The sequence below is a fragment of the Orcinus orca genome, chromosome 20 (genome assembly GCF_937001465.1).
Source record: "Orcinus orca chromosome 20, mOrcOrc1.1, whole genome shotgun sequence".
Classification (NCBI taxonomy): Eukaryota; Metazoa; Chordata; class Mammalia; order Artiodactyla; family Delphinidae; genus Orcinus; species Orcinus orca.
The window spans coordinates 422646-444791 of record NC_064578.1 but is presented as its reverse complement, the minus strand read 5'-3'; the positions used below and the strand labels follow the sequence as shown (position 1 = coordinate 444791).

At 49.2% G+C, this 22146-nt stretch overlaps 1 protein-coding gene across 6 annotated transcripts in view; it reads right to left on the bottom strand.

Moving 5' to 3' along the window:
* ANKRD11 (ankyrin repeat domain containing 11) overlaps window positions 1-21821 on the bottom strand; it is a 172159-nt gene extending 150338 nt beyond the window's left edge. For 5 of the 6 annotated variants that reach the window (XR_007474081.1, XM_033406237.2, XM_033406241.2 and 2 more), the window contains exon 1: window positions 21557-21821. The gene's annotated coding sequence lies outside the window, so the exon portion shown is untranslated. The remainder of the gene's footprint in view (window positions 1-21556) is intronic. The other variant, XM_012536844.3, reaches the window with a different exon arrangement.
* Window positions 21822-22146: the final 325 nt, after the last annotated feature.

The window sequence follows — 22146 nt, the reverse complement described above, 5'->3', positions numbered from 1 at the left end:
CTAGTATTTCACAGTATCCTCTGTTCTTAGGTTGTTCACAGAACAGAAAGTGATTTGTTTTGTAACGATAAAATGATTATTTACATGTTAACATGAGGAAGAAATACAAAGCAACACCCAGGCACACCAGGAAAGGGGTCCAGGCCCTGCTGGGCCACGCCTGCCTCCAAGCAGCCCTCCCCACCGCGGCAGCTGACGGGGGACTGGGCTGCCCAGAAAGACTCTTCTCCCCAATCCCCACCTGACTGGGGGTGACCGATCCTTCCGGAAAGAGGTTCTAGCATCTCGCCTGCCAACAGCACCGTGACCACTGCCAGTCCTCACACAGGCCAGAGAAGAGGCCAGGGCCACCCACAACCCCCTTACCAAACACAAGGCTCACCACCCCTCCTTGACTGGTATTCCTCCCCCAGACCCACCTGCGCCTCTGCAAACTCCCTGACCCAAAGAGAACAAGGTACCTGCGAGATGCCTTCCCCTTCCTCCTGACCGACATGCTGGTTTAAAGGTGACCAAATCTGGGAGGGGATGAACCGCACACCACTCACCATGGTTACATGCTCTTTGTGGTCCAAAAGGACTTTCACGATCTGACACATGTGCAGATGCTGCCAGGCATAACTACAAACTAAAACCATGACGACTTTTAATAAGATTAACTGTCTAACCAGTAACTTTTTCAGCCTTTTCTAGACAGAAAGAGAAATCTCTGTAAGATACCAACACCCACCAAACAGCAGCCCCTCAATGTATGAAAGCTTTCCACCTATTCAGAAAGGCTGGCCACCCCGACGCTCCTCTCAAAAGGTCAGAACTGTGCTGCTTTAAAACAAATCAAAAGCACTCAGACCTCACTGGTGAGCGTGAGCCAGCACAGGCTCAGCAGAGGGCAACCAAAACATCAAATGCCCATAACCCTGACCATGGAATCCTAGGGACGGAACCAACAGATGACACTTACACCAGATGGATGCACAAGGATGTCATTCTGTCACAGTGATATGCTGGAAACAAGAAAATGTCCGTCAGGAACAGGCAGGTTAGCTAAGTTGTGGCACATATGTGTTATGATGATGGAAAAACTTGAAGCAGCTCCACAAGTATTAACACAGAACAAACTCAAAGAATAAGTGGAAAAAAGCAAAGTACAGAACATATATCTGCCACTCATGTAAACCACTCTGCACAGACTCATACACTTGTATACGCAGAGCCACCCCTGTAAGGACACCCAAGGGATGGGAAGGAAGTGGCCTGGAGCTCGGCACTGGGGGCCAGGAGCCAAGGCTTCCCATGCCAGCCTACAGACAAAACCACTGTTTTCAGTGGAAAAAGCAAGCATAAAGACAAAAGCAAAACAAACTGTGGGAGGATAAAAGAATGTACAGTTTTAAGTCATCACAGCAGGATCAATCTACTCCATCACCATGGATCTTAACAGACCGAAGCAGAGAAATTTTTGTTTTCTCCTATTTGATCTGAAAACCCTAGCCACCTCTATCTGTCCAACTGCTGGAGTTACTTACATGTTCCCTCTAATGACACACCTGACACACACCCTGGAAGTGTCCCCAGCTCCTCACTCACTGTGCTCACAGCAGAGCGGGCCTCAAGTCCCAGTGAACCGGAGTCTCTCAGGGCATTAGCAGAGCTGGGTGGAGACCAAATGTGGGTATGCACTTCAGAGTCATTCATTCATTCATTCATTCATTTATGGCTGCGCTGGGTCTTCGTTGCTGCGTGCGGGCTTTCTCTAGTTGCGGCGAGCAGGGGCTACTCTTTGTTGCGGTGCACGGGCTTCTCATTACGGTGGCTTCTCTTGTTGTGGAGCACGGGGCTCTAGGCGCGTGGGCTTCAGTAGTTGTGGCACGTGGGCTCAGTAGTTGTGGCTCGCGGGCTCTAGAGCGCAGGCTCAGTAGTTGTGGCGCACGGGCTCCATTGCTCCGTGGCATGTGGGATCTTCCCAGACCAGGGATCAAAGCCATGTCCCCTGCATCGGTGGGCGGATTCTTAACCACTGCGCCACCAGGGAAGTCCCCAGAGCCTCTTTGGGCAGACACAACACACACGCACATGGGTGCACAGGCTGGCAACCTGCACCACACAAAGCCAGTCAAACAGGTGCAAGTCTGCCCCCTAAGTGTCTTCCCTGGCCTCCTCCACCACAGAGGGGGCAGCAGGTCAGCACAAAGGATGTCGCAGGATGTGGATGCAACATGACGTGGACAAGCATCACCTACAAAGGGTTTTTCCAACACGAGAGGCCAGCAAGGCCCCCACACACACTGCACAGTCCCCTGCCAGACTTCCCCGCCTACAAATCATGGGGGCAAAGAGTATTCTACAAACCACAAAATCATTCTCACACCTAAGCAGATTAGCAATTCCCATTACCACCTGACATCTGGTTCATATTTATATGTCCAAGTGTCCCCAAAACACTTTTTTTTTTTTTTTTTTTGCGGTACGCAGGCCTCTCCCGTTGCAGAGCGCAGGCTCAGCAGCCATGGCTCATGGGCCCAGCCGCTCTGCGGCATGTGGGATCTTCCCGGACCAGGGCACGAACCCGTGTCCCCTGCATCGGCAGGCGGACTCTCAACCACTGCGCCACCAGGGAAGCCCCCAAAACACTTTTTTAAATTGAGATCTGACACATAGCCCAAAACATTTTTTTTTAAAGCCCTTTTGCCCGCTCCCTCCAAACCAGGATCCAAGCAAGGTTTCCTCAGTGCCTGTGGTCACTAACACAGATGCAGGATAAACATCAGTTAGAACAGCTCACAAAGCCGTGAGTTGGCATTAGTGATGCTGAGTTAGATCACCTGGCTAAGGTGGGACCAGCAGGTCTTCCTACTATACCGACACATGAGTCCTTCTACAACCAAGAAGTCATCAATGGGGTGACCCTTTGTCAGTACATGAATACTTTGAACCAAAAATTTTACCCACGAAGGTAAAAAGGTTTAATCCAACTCTAATCCAGCCTTTCAACCTAACTTCCAGTTAACAGGAAACACAGGACAGAGGAGGAACCAGTTAAGACCCCAGAACCCGGACAAAGCCAGACAACTCAAGAATGCCCTTCCAGGGGCTTCCCTGGCGGCACAGTGGTTGAGAGTCTGCCTGCCGATGCAGGGGACAGGGGTTGGTGCCCCGGTCCGGGGAGATCCCACATGCCGCAGAGCGGCTGGGCCTGTGAGCCATGGCCGCTGAGCCTGCGCGTCCGGAGCCTGTGCTCCGCAACGGGAGAGGCCACAACAGTGAGAGGCCCGCAAAACAAACAAACAAAAAAGAATGCCCTTCCATCTACGGGTGACTGGTCTCAATTCAGGAAGAAGAAACAATGGGGGAGGCTGACGCTAAAGACCCAAAGGAAAGGGGCAAACACAGCATGGAGTCTGTCAGGTCCTGAGCGCGGCCCCGCAGCCTGCCCCACGGCGCACAACGCTGCTGCTCGCAAGAGACTGTCATTTTTTGAAGGCGCTCCTGAGGGGGACATGTCAGGAGGCTACATCTTGCTTCCAAATTGTCGGGTAGCACGCACACCCCCAGACGAAGCAAACAGGGCAAACTTAGCAAGCGCTGAACCCAGATGGTAGCACGTGGGTGATCACGGTGCTCTTCCTGCCTCTCCATAGTTCTGAAAATTGTCATGTTAAAAAACTGGAGAACAACTAAAACCTTCGTTTTTTGTGCTCAAGTTTGCAGGACTAATAAGAGGTACTTACAAAATCAACTAAAAATACTCTTTACGCTAGGTATTAGGGACTTCCCTGGTGGTCCAGTGGGTAAGAATCCATGCTCCCAATGCAGGGCACCCGGGTTCGATCCCTGGTTGGGGATCCCACATGCCACGGGGCAACTAAGCCCGTGTGCCTCAACTAGAAAGCCCTCATGCCGCGAACTACAGAGCCCACGTGCCACAACTACAGAGAGAAAACCCACACACCACAACTAGAGAGAAGCCCGCATGTCGCAACTAGAGAAGCTCGCCGCAACTAGAGAAGCCCGTGCGCCACAGAGAAGAGCCTGCATGCTGCAACAAAAGATCTCGCATGCCACGACGAAGATCCCACGTACCGCAACTAAGACCCGACACAGCCAAATAAATAAATACATATGTATTTTTTAAAAAAAAAGGCTCTGCGCTTCTAACGCATGGGGCACGGGTTCAATTCCTGGTCAGGGAACTAAGATCCCACATGCCACGGCGTGCCCAAAAAGATTTTTTTAAAAAGGGTAAAATACTTCAACAAAATAATAATAAAGCAAACATGGCAAAATGTTACCTATTAAATCTGATACACAGGATGTTCATTTTACCATTCTGTCCTCTTTTCTGCACTTTATAGCAAAAAGTCAAAAACGAGTGTTCCTTTTTAAAAAAAAAAGTGTTACTGGTACAGCTGCTTTGGAAAACACTCCGGCAGTTCCTCACAAAGTTAAACATAGAATCACCATATGATCCACCAATCCCACTTGTGGGTGTGCACCCAAAAGAACTGAAAGCAGGAACTTGAACAGATATTCGCACACCCATGTTCACAGCAGCATTACAACAGCCAAAACATGGAAACCTAACCATGCACCAACGGAGAAATGGATAAACAAAACTTGTGCTATACATACAGTTCAGCCTTAACAAGGAAGGACATAGTGCTACGATATGGATGAACCATGAAAACATCCCGCTAAGCGAAAGAGGCCAGGCACAAACGGGTAAATGTGCAGAGTCCATGTCCAGGGGTCTCTGTGGACAGACTGCTTCCGTGAGGGAAGGCGGAAGAGTCTGAAACGGATAGTAGTAATGGTCATAAGAACAGTGTGGATGTAATTAATGCCACTGAATTGGACACTTAAAAGTGGTTAAAATGGTCAATTTTATGTTATTTACATTTTATCACAATAAAAGAAGGATGAGAAAAGTTTAAGAACATATAGATCAAGGTAACACCCCCAACTCTACACCAAAGAGTGCCTAGAGAGGACTGCAGCTAGATATGAACACATAAAAGGCAAACTCAACACAGTATGCAAGAGCTTCCTAAGCCACTCCCAGAAAACACGGTTCAGTGCTACAGTACCCAAGACGAGGGCCGCCCCTTTCCTAACAAGCTTGTTTCCACTGCAGCTGAAGATACTTCTTCACTGAATCCGCACGCCAGATACAAAGTGCTCACCCACGAGTAGGAAACATGAAAACATCCTTGATACGGAGGACCAGGAATGACTGCCTACAGTCACTGTACCCTGACCTCCCTGGATGTAGCGGAACTGTGGGCAGAGCCAGAACTCCTTTCTCTCTCCAACTTTCATTTCTTTTCTTTTTCCTTCACCAAGTTTTCAGAACACCGGTGACTGTACATCTTTGAATGTGATTAATTGGGCTCCATGGGAAAACAGGTCACAGTAAAATAGTTTTGGAAATATTAAATATGGCTGATATATTTTAAATGTTAAAAATTAGACCTCGGGACTTCCCAGGTGGCACAATGGTTAGGAATCCACCTGCCAATGTAGGGGACACGGGTTCGAAACCTGGTCTAGGAAGATCCCACATGCCGCGGAGTAACTGGGCCCGTGTGCCACAACTACTGAAGGCCGCGCACCTGGAGCCCGCGCTCTGCAGCAAGAGAAGCCACCGCAATGAGAAGCCCTCGTACAGCGAAGACCCAATGCAGCCAAAAATTAATTTAAAAAAAAATTAGACCTCATATTCGTTTCTTGGTATGTATTCTTCTATTTCAAATTTATTATGGCTTCAGAAGAATCCAAGGAAAGGGGGGCGGAAATGGCTCATTACGGGGAGTGCTTGATAAACTGGTTCTGCATCTTCCTCTTTCAGGAAGAGTTCCTAACCTAACTTCAGTCTTTATTAAGACACCAAGGACACAGCACAGCAGCAGCGGTGGCCTGCTTGGCCAGCCTGGATGTGGACTCTGGGGAGCAGCACATGCGGGGCCCTCAGGGCCGGCAGGTCCCCATGACTTGAGGGCCTTATTTTTACGGCCAAGTCTGACAAACTGGCGGGCACCTATGAACAATCACCCTAACGCACACTCTGACTGCAAAAATGAAAGAGAGGGATAGACAAAAACTGGAAGATAAGTAAAACCAAAGTTCTAGAGTTGGTTTTTCTTTTGAAATCCCTCGAATCTGTCTAAAAATAAGACATCCTATCCCAAATATCTCAGTAGAAAAGACAGACCCTACACCCTTAACCAACCTGCTGCCTGCATCCCACATGGGAACTCACGACCTGGCTGACCCCTGGAAGCAACCTGGGTGTCCTGCCCCCACGAGCAGCATGCTTGCTGACAGGACAGTCACACCTCAGGGAGCTGCACCCTGGCCCACTCCCCTTCCACCGCGGCTGGTGGAGAGCGGCGCTCACGCGCACCCACTCCTGGTGAAGTCTGCCAACAAGCAGCAGCTGCTTCCTACCTTTGTCATCGACAATCCTGGACGCTTAGCGAAAACCCCTTATTGTAACTATAACTCTAACCTCAAAGGACCACACCTCAACAGAACGAAACCTTGGTTATTCTGAAGTTTTCCAGGATGAGGTAGCCTGGAAAGCTCAACGTGCCTGAACTGAGACATCCCACAGTGACACACTTGAGCCCTCGCATTCAGTGACTCCAAGCAGATAAACATCCCACCACTGGTAACTGCATGGATACCGCGTCCCCTGCTCCCCGTGTGTCCCCCACCCAACACTCAGTCCCTGGAGGATCAGTCCTTAAGGGTTTTGGTGTCAGATAACCAACCTCGGAAAAGTGTAGGGTCACTAGAAGGCAGGTTTGCTCCTGCAAGAAACAAATATAACCTGATACAAAAATATCTCACTACTCTGAAGTGACTTTAATGAACCTGAAGGCTATTTAAAGCAGCCTACTTCCCTACATTAATCAGCACTTGATATTTGCTTTTGTATAAACTCAGTTTATGAACTACTTGTGTTTACCTTTTACTTTTTTAAGTGAATACATGTACAGATATACTAACATGCCAGCAACAAGGACTGGGCAGGGGCAGAGTGGTCGTGGGGCACCACAGGGACAGTGGGGGGCAGCAGAGCGCTGAAGGGCCTCACCCTGTGCAGGAGGTTTCAACGGCACTCCCAGACTACATCTTGTAGTGAACTTCTGTATTCTCTTCCCGTTTTACTGAAAAATAATTGACTTCCATCACTGTATAAATTTAAGGTGTACAGCCAGATGGGTGGATTAACATACACTGTGAAATGATTGCCACAGGTTCGGCTGACATCCGTCTTCTCATAGACACAATAAAAACAAAAGGAGAGAAAAGGAAAACCACCTTTCTCCTTTTCAGAAGGACCCTGAGGATTTAGTCTCCTAAATCTCCTGCACACTGTTCAGCAGTGGCAGCTAGAGCTACCAAGTGGTGCACCCCACCCCCAGGGCTTATTTGGCTTGTAGCTGCAAGTCTGCGCCTTTTGGCCACCTTCCTCTAATCCTCTCCTCACTCTCGGCCTCTGGTCTCATCTCTTTTTCTATGACTTTAGTGTTTTGTTTTGTTTTAGATGCCACATATAAGGAAGATCATACAATGTTTGTCTCTCTCTGACTTACTTCACGTATATAATACCCTCAAGGTTCATCCATGTGGTTGCAAACAGCAAGATTTCCTCCTTTTTATGGGCTGAATAATATTCCATTGTATATATGTACCACATTTCCCTTACCCATTCATCTATCAACAGACATTTAAGTTGTTCCTATACCTTGGCTGTTGTAAATAATGCTTCAATGAACATGGTGGTTATAGATCTTTTCAAACTAGAGTTTTCATTTCCTTAGGATAAGTACCCAGGAGTGAAACTGCTGGATCATACGGCAGTTATGTGACTGACTGACTGATTGATTGATTTAGGTCTTAGTTGCAGCACGCAGGATCTTTTACTTGCAGCACACAGACTTCTTAGTTGTGGCATGCATATGGGATCTAGTTCCCCAACCAGGGATCGAACCCGGGCCACCCGAATTGGGAGCGCAGATTCTAACCCAGTGGACCACCAGGCAAGTCCCCATATGGTAGTTCTATTTTTAATTTTTTGAGGAACCTCCATATTGTTTCCATAGTGGCTGCACCAATTTACATTCCCACCAACATTGTACGAGGGTTCCTTTTTCTCCACATCCTCGCCAATACTTCTTATTTGTTGTCGTTTTGATAACAGCCACTCTGACAGGTGTGAGATGATCTCACTGTGGTTGTGATTGGCATTTCCCTGACGATTAGTGATGACGAGCACCTTTTCATGTTATCTGTTCCTCATTCATTATATTCTTTGGGAAAATGTCCACTCAGGTCCCTTCCCATTTTTTTATTTGGGTTATTTGGCTTTTTGCTATTGAGTTGTATGAGCTCTTTTTTGTATTTTGGATATTAACTCCTTATCAGATACATGGTTTACAAGTATTGTCTCCCAACTCCAGAGGTTTTCTGTTCACTTTGGTAATGGTTTTCTTTTGTTAATCGAATTATTAATATAAATTCACTATCATCTAGAATGAACATGACTTTTACATTTTACATCCCAAAGAGTAGTTTTCGTTATGTAATCAGTTTGTAACATTTGCAAGAGAGGCCCATGGGCATGAAACCTACCAGGACCGCCTCACCCACACCACGTTCTACCTACCTGGGCCCCCAGCACACAGGGGCCTCTGGACGAGGAAACTGGCGTGCTCTCCCCTGTGAGGGGGGCCAGGAGAACCTTTTCTCCCCTTTGATGCAGTGACAATACCAGGAGAATCTATTCAGCAGACAATATCAACAATTTACAATGAGGGCTTACTTCTCTGAATGACATGCTAGGCTTCCAAGTCCAATTGTGAATTTATTTCAAGGGAAAAAAAGCATGTGCGCTGAGTCTCATCTATGTGACTATCACCTCTAAATCTTATTAGGTGACAAGTTAGTTATATTTTCAGCCGTAAAGCTACAGCTTAGGAAATGTAGCCACTAACGAAAGGTATTATTTGTGTGGGAAGTTTAGAAAGTACCCTAGATTTTGATGAGGACACAGGTCCCCGTTCCAACTCTCAAGCGGCTGCCTTGTAAACAGAGGTGTGGGTTGGAGTTAAACACGCAGACACCAGGCCACGCAGGAAATAAACTCATCAACATTAGTCTGTTTGCTACAAATCTCTCCGCCTCCTTTTAGAGGCCCACAACCCACTTCCAGCCTCCCCTAAGAGGGATGCAGCGAAGCTTGGTCCCCCAGTAGTAGATACCTGGCACCCCTGCAGCTGTTATTTACTGCTCTCAGGACTGCAACCTGCAAGCAACTCAGAAAGAGCAGTCTGAGAATGAGGGGAGCACAGACTGTTTCTCTTCTTAAACCAACAGCCCACTTGCAAACACCTGGAAACGAAGTAGCCTTCGCCCGTTAATCTTAAGTTATTTTTACAGAACCCTCTTAGCTCTCAAAAGCATCCCTGGGGCTTCCCTGGTGGTGCAGTGGTTGAGAATCTGCCTGCCAATGCAGGGGACACGGGTTCGAGCCCTGGTCCGGGAAGATCCCACGTGCCGTGGAGCAGCTTGGCCCGTGAGCCACAATTACTGAGCATGCGTGTCTAGAGCCTGTGCTCCGCAACAAGGGAGACCGTGATAGTGAGAGGCCCGCGCACAGCGATGAAGAGTGGCCCCCGCTTGCCACAACTAGAGAAAGCCCTCGCACAGAAACGAAGACCCAACACAGCCATAAATAAATAAATAAATACTTTAAAAAAAAAAAAAGCATCCCTGGACAAAGAAACAGTACCAGGCCAGCCTCGGGGAGGGTGAGAAAAGGCCAGAGACTAGCACAGCCACTTGAGTCCCTGCCCCATCCTGGATCCCCCACCCCCGTGGTAATGGTGCAGCCATCAAACACTGCAGTCAGGGTCACAAAAACAACTATAGCAACTTGTTCTCTCCCTCAGGTGCAGGGCGGTTGTCAGCCAGTAAAATGGTGAAACGCTTTAATGTTATGGAGGGGTGGTAACAAAGGGACTTGGCAGAGCTACGAGCGTTTAAGTGAGAGTGAACGTTCAAAGCCAAGCACCACACAGCCAAGCGGCCCAAAACATCCACTTCTGCTCTCCGTTTATCTCTCCATCTGCAATTAGACTGCATGCAATTCGGGGCCCTGACTGTACTGCTGGCCCAGTAAAGCCATCCCCCGCTGAAGGCTCCAGGGCCAGACGCCCTGAGCGTAACTGCTGCCGCCCACAGTCCGACCAAAGGACAAAGTCCTCGTGACACAGCACATGACAAGCATGCAGTGACAGAGCAGGTCAGAGGCTCCGTTCTGACGGCCTGAAGCAAACCGCACCGACTCTCACGCGAGCAGACACCGGCGCAGCTTCACTGGACGACGAGCTCCAGGCACACAGGGCTGTGTATCTCCTGCCAGGTGCCACTCCTTCCTCAGCCTAGAGCCTAACTTTTTTTTTTTTTCTTTTGCGGTACGCGGGCCTCTCACTGTTGTGGCCTCTCCCGTTGCGGAGCACAGGCTCCAGACGCAGAGGCTCAGCACCCATGGCTCACGGGCCCAGCCGCTCCGCGGCATGTGGGATCCTCCCGGACCGAGGCACGAACCCGTGTCCCCTGCATTGGCAGGCGGACTCTCAACCACTGCGCCACCAGAGAAGCCCAAGCCTAACTTTTAAGATCCGTCTTTCAGGCAAATACTGACTAGGTATCTGATCATACGTGCACAACATGTGCATAGAACTATGGGAAATACAAAACAGACGGCGTGCAAGAGAAGCCTGAGATATCGTGGCCTTTCTCCTCTCCACCCACCCGCCTTCATCGCAGGCTGCTTCTCCAGCTTCAAGTTCTCTAGCCCCTCCTACCCAGACTCAGAGCTACTCTCCTTGGCCTGCAGTTTAACTGTCTGGGAATAAGACGCGTAGGAGCCAATCACAGGCTCCTGGGGAGGTGCCCACTCCTCCCTGCAGGGGGCAAGCACCAGAGACTGGGGCTGGGTCTGTCACAGCTCCACAAGGCAGGGGACCTTTTATATAACTGGCCATCCCTCTCAGCTGACCCTCAAGTATTTACATCAACACTTGTCAGCAGGGACTTCCCAGGTGGCACAGTGGATAGGACTCCACGCTCCCAATGCAGGGGGCCCGGGTTCAATCCCTGGTCAGGGAACTAGATCCCACATGCATGCCGCAACTAAGAGTCCGCATGCCAGAGCTGAGGAGCCCACGTGCCGCAACTAAGAAGCCCTAGAGCCACAACTGAGGAACCCGCCTGCCACAACTAAAGACCCGGTGCAACCAAATGAATAGTCTTCTCATCTTGTCCAGGCAGCCCACTCTCAAGATCCCCAGGTGCTCTGAGGGCGGCCTCGATGGGAGGCCTTCCCAGCCTCGCCTCAGGCCAGGCTCCAGCAGACACACTTCGCTCCTCAGCCACTTCCCTGGGACAGCACCTCTGCCAGTCATTTAAACTCAGGCATCATTCCGACAACAAAATCTCAATCCCATCATCCATTTCTACCACTCACCGTACATTTCCCTAGAAAATGGTGTTCCCACTTCCTGTAACAGTTTCCACTGAGACCTTTCTAAACCAGACATCATCCAAAAGCAGAGGATGGCGGGGCTGAAAGAACAGGCTAGAAGACAAGGCAGGGGGCCCTCATGAGCAGTGGCCACCCTGGCTGGCACTCACTCCCTCCACCCAAGCCCTAAACGCCACCCCTCTCCTGGCAGCCCAGATTCACGCATCACCAGGCACTGGCCTTCCGCTGGCACCAGCAGAGCCCACGCACGGCCTCTGCCGTCCCTCAGCAGGCCATGGCCAGGGCCCTCATCCTGAGTCCCACACGCTCGGGCTGTACTCCGTTTCCCTGGCTTCATCTGCTACCACCTTCTTTCATGGGCTCCGTGTTCAAACAAGCCAAGCTGACATTCTCACGTTACAACCCGCCCTCGTGGCCCTTGTCCAGAGCCTTCCGGCAGTCTGCCGGCCTGACCCTGCTCTCTGCACACCCACCGACGCCCACCATGCTTCCAGAGCACTTCCTGCATTAACCCCCAGACCCGGAGCCAGAAATGCCCTCGCCCCTGCGTGCAGCTCCTGCCCCACACCTTGCTTTCATCTCTGTGCTTCCCCCACACAGTCCCGCACACAGTGAGCAACCAATAAACATCTGACTAAATCAGTGGAACGTGGAGAAAGCTGTCTGTGTAGTCTTAGAAGCCCCTCCCTAGAGCATGTTATGCATTCCAGTTACAAAAAGACACCAAACTGTTCTCCCCGTATACAGCAGGCCACATTCAGGAAAACAGTCAAAGAAACCAGAAGTCAGCTACACAACTGCCTATACACAGTTGCTTTACAACTGTGCCAAATGGGTGAATGGTTACAAAGACAGAAAAAACAAAGACTGTACTCTTCACAACTGCCAAGGTCATGAAAAACAAGGAAAAGACCGAAAACCTGTTACAGATAGGAAACCAAAGAGACAGGCAACTAAATGCCATGTGTGATCCTGGAGCAGTGAAAGGACATTAGTGGGAATGAAATCTAAACGAATCTGGGATTCAATTAACAGTATAACGCATCAATGCTAATTTTTTTTTTTATTTTCAGCCACGTTGGGTCATCGTTGCTGGGTCATTGTTGCTGCGTGCAGGCTTTCTCACTGCGGTGGCTTCTCTTGTTGCAGAGCATGGGCTCTAGGTGCATGGGCTTCAGTAGTTGCAGCTCGCAGTCTCAGTAGTTGTGGCTCGAGGGCTCTAGAGCTCAGGCTCACTAGTTGTAGCGCAGGGCTTAGTTGCTCCACGGCATGTGGGATCCTCCTGGACCAGGGCTCAAACCTGTGTCCCCTGCATTGACAGGCGGATTCTTAACCACTGCGCCACCTGGGAAGTCCCAATGCTAATTTCTTAGTTTTGCCAAAATTACCACTGCTATGTAAGATGTTAACCTTAGAGGACCTGGGTAAAGAATATAACGGAACTCTCTGTACTACTTTTGCAACTTTGCTGTATATCTAAAATTATTCCAAAATAAAAATTTATTTAAAACAAGACCTTGGGACCTCCCCAGCAGTTCAAAGGTAAAGACTCCACAGTTCCACTTCAGGGGGTGCGGATTCAATCCTTGGTCAGGGAACTAAGATCCCCCATGCCATGTGGTGCAGCCAAAAAAAAACTAAATAAAAATTTAAAAGAATAAAATAAAAAATAAAACAAAACCTTGTCCAGGACATGTGTTTCCAGCATATCCACTAATCCCCTATCAATGCCAAGTTCTGCTGGCTGACGGACGGCACTGAGTCTCTCCGAGAGCCAAGGCAGTTCTGGGGAACCAAGGCCAAGCACCAGAGCCTGCTGCACACGGACCCGGCCCAACCTCACGTGTTACGACAGCGCCATGCACTCCCGGTGTGGCTGGCAGAATAACGTCCCCAAGGGCTCCACGACCTAATCCCTGGAGCCTCTAGATATCTCAGGCTACTCATCAGCAGACGGGGGACGAGTCTGCATCATCCAGGTGAACCCCACATAATCACAAGTGTGTTTAACAGTGGAAGATGGAGGCCGAAGACAGTCAGAAGAAGAGCTACGTTCTTAGCTGTACTTTTAGTTCTTTCATTTTATATGGAGGTTTATATAACACTAATGAATGTACCCAATAAGGTAACAGAATGAAGATATTGACCTGTGATAAGTTTCAATGAATTATGAAAAGTAACAGTTTAAATAAACGTCCTGTGTTTTAAAAAAAACAAAACAAAACAAATCCACCTTGGAAGGTCAGAGAGACACAAGGTTGCTGGCTTCAAACATGGAGGAAGGGGCCATGTGAAGAGCCTCCAAAAGATGGAAGATGCAAGGAAATGAAGTCTCCATGGAGCCTTCAGAAGGAACCAGCCCTGCTGACACCTTGCCTTCAGCCCAGCACGATCCATGCCAGGCTTCTAAACTGCAGGACTGTAAATAAGAAAAAATCTGTATTGTTGTAAGCCTTTAAATTTCTGGTCATTTGTTACAGCAGCCATAGAAAATAGTGACAGCACTGAAATATAAAAACCACAAGGGTTTCTCCAGATTGTGAGAGCATGCCTTCCTTCCAACCTTCACACCCTCCTGTGGTACCTCTTCAAATCCTCCATCTCCCCTGTTTCCCATCTCCCTCTAGACAACATATTTGGAGCCTAGAAGAAAACTGTCAAGGCGAGGAAAACGAGATGCTGTGGGTTAAATTCTAAGAGATTCCCTCCCCAGTGTTCTAAAACTTCATTGTGCCCTTAGTCTTTAATTATCTTTTTTTTTTTAAAGATTAGAGTTATTGCTTAAACTGTCTTCTTTAAAAAGTTAGTCATCTGATGAGAACCCAGGTTCAGCAGAATCAGATCTAATCACTTCACCAAAGAAAAACAAAGTTCACATGTAAATCTCATTAAGGTTATATCTGCTGAAAATTACTTCAGCTGTGAGTGAAAGCACAGATCCCTTTTCTAAACTTCATACTAAAAGGTAAGAGACACAATTCAAAGATCACCTTTCCCAAGTATTTAGGGGAATTTTTTCCCATAAGAAAACATTCTGAGCTTTAGCATATTTAATATATTAACCTCTAGACTAAAACACTTCAAATTCCAGATGGACTCTTCTCAAAGTAATGGAAATACCTATGTAGGTAAGCTAAAGCTAAACGGAACAAATCATACACCTCAGCAAAGAAAGAATTCACAAAGTCTATAAATTCTTTGAAATCAGAATCACCTGAGGGCTACAGTTTCAGACCCCTAAAGACTGGCTTTTCGGGACTTCCCTGGTGGCACAGTAGTTAAGAATCTGCCTGCCAATGCAGGGGACATGGGTTTGAGCCCTGGTCTGGAAAGATCCCACATGCTGCGAAGCAACTAAGCCCATGCGCCACAACTACTGAGTACTGAGCCTGCGCTCTAGAGCCCACGAGCCACAACTACTGAAGCCCACGCGCCGAGAGCCCGTGCTCCGCAAGGAGAAGCCATCGCAATGAGAAGCCCGTGCACCTCAATGAAGAGTAGCCCCCGCTCGCTGCAACTAGAGAAAGCCCGTGCGCAGCAACGAAGACCCAACGCAGCCAAAAATAAATAAAGTTATTTTTTTAAAAAAAGACTGGCTTTTCTCCTCTGTAAGCATCCAAAAAGGCCAAGATTTCTTACAGTGTTCTGCACATCCTTTAATTAGTCCAGTGTTTTAGTAACTTTTTTTAAAGTTAATTCCTTCAAGAGTGCTGCTTTGGGGTTTTGCTGTTTTTTATTCTTACTTCCTGTTTTACAGGATGTACAACCGCATTTAGAAACATGGTACATACCAGCAAGGCTTAATTTCTTAAGAGTAATAAGGTTCTTCTCTGCTTTTCTCATGCTCTCTATTTTAGATAAGTTTACACAGTACAGCCATAATATTCTCAAGTCTACATTATCACCGAGAATTAAATGAAAGTCTTTTTTATTTTACTGGATATGAATGCAGTTAAAAGAAAAAAAACCCACTATTCATAACTTTAGCCCAAACCTTATGAACAAAGCACCTTCCCAAAATGTTCTCACTATTTAGAAATGTTCTTTATTCCAGGACATTCGCATTCTGGGTCTGAAGACTGCCACTGGAAGGGGGAGAGGAAGGGACACTTAACTACTAATGAGCTGAGAAAAGAAGTCTATTTGCTACATTTTAGATGAAAAGTAATCTCTGATATCACAAAGTTATTAAGCATTTACAAGTTAAATTTCAACCCCAGCCATTCTTAAAGGTCACTTTTTTTTTAAACAAGTAACTGAAAAAGGGGGGATTTTATGAATTTTATTTAACCTTGACAAAATACTTTTCTTTGACCTAAGTGATCAAAAATGTTTTAAGTTGAGGGCTTCCCTGGTGGTGCAGTGGTTGAGAGTCCGCCTGCCGATGTAGGGGACACGGGTTCGTGCCCCGGTCCGGGAAGATCCCACATGCCGCGGAGCGGCTGGGCCCGTGAGCCATGGCCGCTGAGCCTGTGCGTCCAGAGCCTGTGCTCCGCAACGGGAGAGGCCATAACAGTGAGAGGCCTGCGTACTGCAAAAAAAAAAAGTTTTAAGTTGAGCAAAGACCAACATTCTTATTTTGTGAAGAGGTGCACATTGGTTTCTTTGCAAGTGGAAAAAGAGCACCCACAGATTTTCAGGATAATAAATAATTCACTGCACAGATGCCAAAGGCAAGACTGGACACGTGGGTCTCGCCCTCAGCCAGCAGCAAGGACGCTCTAACTCAGCACCGCTCCCAACGGCCACCTACCTCCATCCTGGCTGCGGAGGGGGCATCACAGAAGGATTTTCAGTCCTTTCAGCCTTGGAAAAATCTGAGCTATATTAATAGGCCAGACTTCTTCTATTTTCACATTGAAAACCCACTTAACTCTTTATTCAAAGGACCAGAGTGTGAACTGCAGGATTTCTCAAGTTCTAGAATGATGTCTTTAAACGTTTTCGACAACCACCAATTCCCCTCACCCCTTACCACCTAAAATGTTAAAAAACCACACAAATCTACTATTATCTAAACCAAGAACTCAAGTCTTTATCACCCAAATTATGCCCACGATTAGGCTTTTCAATAACAACCTTTTCCCAAATACATAAGTTTCATTTTTAAAATTTTAGAAAACAGAAACATAAGGGGGAAAAAAATAAAACACAACTCCATTTTGGTGTATTCCCTCCAAAGAGATTTTTTTTTCTTCATTAAAATGCCAAAACTAGGGACTTCCCTGGTGGCGCACTGGTTAAGAATCCGCCTGCCAACACAGGGGACCCGGGTTTGAGCCCTGGTTCGGGAAGATCCCACATGCCGGGGAGCAACTAAGCCCGTGTGCCACAACTACTGAGCCCATGCACCACAACTACGGAAGCTTGTGTGCCTAGAGCCCGTTCTCCACAACAAGAGAAACAACCATAAAGAGAAGCCCGCACACCGCAACGAAGAGTAGCCCCCGCTCTCCCCAACGTAAAGCCCACGCACAGCAACGAAGACCCAATGCAGCCAAAAATAAATAAATAATGTTAAGGGGCCCGCCTCCATTCTGGAGAATTTATATTGCTTTGGCCTTCTTTATTACAACCGTTTAGGAAATAAAAAACATAAATCAAAAAATTCTAAACCTTTCACAGGACTCCACACTGCTCACATGACACGCGGCCAGAAGGTGCCCGAAGTACTCATCACCATGAGCAGCAGCAGCAAACCACACTTGGCGAGCCTCTGACTGTGGCCCCCGCACCGCAGTCCTACTAAAGCTGCTTTCACAGAAAGCATTCTTTTTCTTCCACAAAGACAACCGTTACTTTATTTCCTTTATCTCTCGTTCTGTGCCAATTTTAAAAGCCATGCCCCACACCTTTCGCAAGTAAACCTGTAATAACAACAAATAGGAAAATGGCTAAAATGTACATAGTGTAATTCCTAGTCAATCAAGTAAATGTTCGTGATACTAAGTATGTCCTTTCAAAATTTCTCAAACACTTCCATACACTGCCTTTAAACAATTCAACAAATACTTCCTGAGCCAATTCTAAGCCCAGGGTCATGCCTAGGCTGGGCCCTGGGTGACAAAGAGACCGTGCCTCTCTTCATTCAGCTTAGAGCCCTGTGATCACACATTTGATCAACTGTGTTGATGGGGGGGGGGGGCGGTGAGGATTTGCAAGGGAGACAATGATGGACATTCAGCAAGACCCTGGTCCAGGCAGAGGGTCACCTAGGAAATGAAAGGCCAATGGAACCGGAGCATGAAGAGTTGAGAGGACTTGAGTGAAGGACATGGGTGGGGGCAGGGGGTCACACAATCAGGGTTAGGCCAGTTAATAATCCTTTGGGACACTTTCATAAAAATAATACTTGTAGAGCTTCCCTGGTGGAGCAGTGGTTGAGAGTCTGCCTGCCGATGCAGGGGACGCGGGTTCGTGCCCCGGTCAGGGAAGATTCCACATGCCGCGAAGCGGCTGGGCCCATGAGCCATGGTCGCTCAGCCTGCGCGTCCGGAGCCTGTGCTCCGCAACGGGAGAGGCCACAGCAGTGAGAGGCCCACGTACCGCAAAAATAATAATAATAATAATACTTGTAGTTCTAGCATATATATAAAACACTATTTGGTTGAAAGGTGAAGTTAAAGAAAATTTTTAACATGGGGAGAAAGGAGCGGGAGTTAAGAAAAGCACAGAAGAATACTAACAAAAACATACACTTACGTACACAGCTGAGTCTGACTCTGGTTTAAAAGATATCAAGAATAAGATGCAAAAAAAAAAAAATAAAAAAAAAGAATAAGATGCATCAAACAACAAAAAAAAGAACCGCTTAGAAACACAAACATCTCTATAAGAATTAACAACAACAACAAAAAAGAATTAACAGAGAGTTGTTGAAGTGGATCATTTCCTAAGCCTTTTTAAAAAGGCTTTCTATACCAATTATCTCTAACTGCCTGCGTTCCAGGTGCTGGGGATTGACGTCATCTTTCACAGAGTTTAAGATAAAACTGAAAAAGTTGAATTGCACAGAAATTCCATTTGAAATTCAAATTAACAGAACACACATGAAAACATTTCAAGACAGTAACTTTTATTTGCGTTCATTCGATTTTTTGTACAAAGTTTATCAAACAGGCCAAACTCAGTCCCCACAGAGCACTGACTGAACAGCAATAGTGAACTGACCCAGCACACAGCCAGGCAAGCAGTGCAGCGTCATTCACACCTATTAACTAGCAAGTATCTTGCTCTTCAAGGAAGCTCATCCATTATACTTACATATGAGAGATGAAGGGACTTACATGGACTAATGGACAGATCAAAACACTTATTTTGGCAACAAATGCAGACCATGCTCTGAACCAGCATTTACTGACGCTCTCTAATTATGTTATTTAGTTGATGATGGGCTCATTGCCATCCTATGCAAAGTAACTCTCCTCTCATATTGGATGAAACGTAACCTTACTGTGTCAAATGTACTTAAAAACTCAAGGCACGCAACGCAACGCCTCTTGAAAAATATTCTCCAGTACAAATAGCACAGCTTCTTTAACTCTATTTGTAGAAAGTTCTACTTGTCACTGTATCAACACTGTAATTAGAGCTAAGATGACAGCCACTAGTCACAAGCAGCCCATCTGGTTTGGAGAGATGAAAGGCCTGCTGTGCAGTGTGATTATCATGGCTGGCCCACAGCACGCCCAAAGGAAAACATCCAACAGTGGCAGCACAAAGGTACAACTGCAAAGGAGGAATTCAAGACTATGTGACACCTTTAAAAACAAACTTCTGGTAAATTTTGTTATGTATATTTTCCCACGATAAAAAAAAAAGTTTAGAAGAAAAAGATCTTTTCAAAGTTTCAAAGCTGGGTCAAATTTGGCACTATCTGTGGGTAGCTTTTTAACTAACTCAAGAGGCACACACAAAGAACAGAGGAAAATGTCACAGCAACTTGGTCTTTGTTTCCTCCGTTCAGAGAGCCAGCCTATCAAAGGCGAGCCCGCTCCTGAGCGTGACACCGCAGAGGGAGGACAACAGCTGAATGGAGGGCGGGGGATGAAGGGTCACAATCTAAGTTGAGCAAGATGTGTTCCCTTTTTCCTTTCTAACTACAGTTTCAAAGTAATACCAGAGTACTTGTGCAATCATTCTAAAAAACACAAACAAAACTCCAGGTCTTCCAGGACAGCAACACTGAGTAAGCGCAATCAAGGTCCTAAAGGCATCAAACACAGTCTCAGGGTCTCTGATTTAGAACTATCCAAGTTATGCCATTGACTGGGTTTGCACAAACCAAAAATAGTAACTGTTTCAATGGCACTTCTTCTACAAGCAGTATCATCTTACATCTTTTGGCTGAGAGCATTTCATCACCCCCCCAATTCAACAACTGCGCGCACTCTCACTGCTCAGTGGAAAAGGAATGTTAAGGACATTGTGCAAAATCACTTCAGAATACTCTCTCACCATATAAGAAAGCCTGAAATTTGACTTCTCTGCTGAGAAATCCTGTTCTTGCAAACGAACATAAAACTTCTCGTAACCTACAGAAACCATGAAACCTAAGCCTGCTGCATCTGAACTGTTAGAAAGAAAATGGTTTTGGAAGCACGGGGCCCTCTTAGGACAGCTTAATCTCCCAAAGCCTCTTCCAAAACTCTTCGGAAGTTGGGATACGAGACTAGCTTTCACAACACAACAGAAGCAGAAAACCTTGATGGGACACCAGGAAAAGAGCAGCCCTCAAGAAAAATTAAGACTCCCCCCAAAACGGCAGAGACACAAGATTCAACAACACGATCCCTCTTTGAAAGGGGACTGAATCCATGTGGCAGGGCCACCCCTACACACACACACACACCACACACACACACACCACACACACACACCACACACAGAAACACACCACACACACGCACGCGCTCTCACAGCTACCGCCCTGCCAGGGGATGATGAAATGAGGAACGGAAATTAACATTTCAAGCAACGTCTCACATTGTTCCTTGAGGCCAAGGGCTGCTGTTGCAGCCGCCGCCGCCGCTTCCCTCCCACCCGCCCCCCAGTCCCGCCTACCCTCCCCCCGAAACACCCCCGCACCGCTGCCCCGCATTCCTGCCCCTCCGCGGGCCCACGCGCCTCCTGCGGCCCCAACGCCCCCTCTCCCTCCAGGGCCCCGGCTCGCCCTCCCCCTCCGGCTTAGAGCCCGAAGCCGCCTGCTCCCATTTCAAAACAGCGATAATAATAGGACGCTGGGAATAACTACAGCCTACACCGCGAAGGCGCCCCTCCCGCGGGTCAGAGGTCGGCGCCCCGCTCCCCAGGTGCCCGGGGCCCTGCACAGCCCACGGCCGGCCTCTCAAGGCTTCCCGGGCCCCCCAGGCCCGCCCGGAGCCCCCAGCAGCCCCCCGTCTGCCCCTCACCGCTGCCCCGGGACCCCAACGTCCCCACGCCCACCCGGAGCGCCCCGTCGGCCCCTCCGGCTCCCCAGGCTCACCCAGAATTCACCCTCAGCCCCGTGTCGGTCCCCAGGCCTGCCCAGAGCCCCCGTCGGCTCCTCAGGCCCCTCGAAGACCCCCGTCGGCCCCCGCCCGTCCAGAGCCCTCCCTCTGCCCCTCAAGGCTGTCCCAGGACCCCGGTAGGGCCCCCAGGGCCCGAGGCCCACCCGGAGTCCCCCGTCGGCCCTCTGGGCCTCCCAGGCCCACCCAGAGCCCACCCTCAGCCCCTGTCTGCCCCCCAGTCCAGCCTGAAACCCCCGTCTGCCCCCGGCCCCCAAGCCCGTCCGAAACCCGCCGTCGTCCCTCCCGGTTACCCCCCAGGCCCTCAGGCCCACCCGGATCCCCCCCTACAAGCCCGCCCGGAGGCCCTGGAGGCCCGTCACGGCTGCCTCGGACCCCGGCCCCCAGGCCCGCCGAAGCCCGCTGCGCTGCTCCGCCCGGCGCGGAAGGCCTGCAGGCCGCAAGGCCGCCCCACGCCCCGCGCCCGCCCCAACCCCGGCGCGACCGCGGCTCTCACCGGCTCCGGCTCCGTCTCCGGCCCAGGGCTCAGCGGCGGCGCGCGGGCGAGGCCATGCAGCCCCGGGCCGTCCCCGGCCCGCGGCCCGAGCGGGAAGGCGGCGCGGGCTCCAAGCGCCGGCGCGGCGGCGAGGCGGGCAGACGCGAGCCCGCCCTCGGGCTGCGCCGCGGCGGTCGGGCGCTCACTGAGGGGGCGTCGGGCCGCGCGCTCGGCCGCGCCTCCCCGCCTGGGGCCCTCGCTCCATCGCGCTCCGGCTCGGGCGGCCTCTGGCTCCGGGACCCGGCGGCGGCTGCGGCGGCGCGGGCCGCATGAGACGTTACCTCCCATTGGCCCGCCGTATCCACCACCGCCATTGGCCCGCCGCCGTCGGGCACAGGGCTGCGCACGTCACGGCGTCGGGAAGGAAGTGCGCGCGGGGCCACGGGGGACGCCGAGATTGACAGCTTCTACCACAGGCAGGGGCGGGACCAGAAGCACGTCCGCGGACGGATTGGGCAAGGTCTTGCGTCCTCGCGCACGGGACGCTGGGGTAGCGAGCAGCCGGATTGGCTACCTGCCTGGCGGAGGAGGCGGGTCTTTTGTTCTCGGAC